Consider the following 842-nt stretch of genomic DNA (forward strand, 5'->3'; position numbering starts at 1 on the left):
AGATACCAGCAAGTTCATAAGTGACTGCAAGTTGTGGTTGTTCTTATAAGATTTTTCCTCAAAACACGTCTCCATCTCTTTGCCAAACTCTGAACTCTAGCTTCTGTAATCCCTGGACCATCACAGAATGTAAACACGGTTTTTGCTGCCTCACCTAAATCAATCAAAAACTCACACTTGAAACATGCTGACGAGAACTGGACTCTAGTACTGTTCGAAAGATCTTTTTAAAGGTCAACATCTTTTCCCAGATTATCTCCTTGACATCTCGATTTAGGTTCAGGTTTCCATATGTTCTACTCAATGCTCTTTCAATGTGTCCTGTCATCTGTATAGTATCCATCCCTCTTAGCCAGAAGCTCTGGATTCAAGTCCCACCTGTTAAAGAGCTGTGTCAGAGAGGTTTGTTTTTTTCTTTATTGGTGACTGAACAATGTCCATTGGAGTCTATTTCTGCTGAAGTTAATGAACTCCAGCTCAGTTAAAAGGAACACCATTCTGGATGACAGTGAAATAAATCCACTTTGCGTTAATTCACTGTTTTGTTCTGAATGACAACAGAGTGCACACAGTCAGCAGGCTCAACCTCGCTCACTGTGGTTGCAGGACTACCCGTCCCTCTCCCTACTCCTATTGGACAGGCGCTACTGTCAATCACCTGCCCTACGTGTTGCGCGCTGTTTTGTGAAACGGCTGGGATGGACAAGAGTGACGTGCGGACGGACGGGGGCCGGAAGCTAGCGCACACGGAGAAGCTCAGAAACACCCAGTGTCTGGCTAAAAGTCCAAATTAGACGGTTTTGTGTTTGCTGGGTAGGAGTCAGCTGGAGGTTTTCTTAAGG

The sequence above is a fragment of the Hemiscyllium ocellatum genome, chromosome 46 (genome assembly GCF_020745735.1).
Source record: "Hemiscyllium ocellatum isolate sHemOce1 chromosome 46, sHemOce1.pat.X.cur, whole genome shotgun sequence".
In the NCBI taxonomy this organism is placed as follows: domain Eukaryota; kingdom Metazoa; phylum Chordata; class Chondrichthyes; order Orectolobiformes; family Hemiscylliidae; genus Hemiscyllium; species Hemiscyllium ocellatum.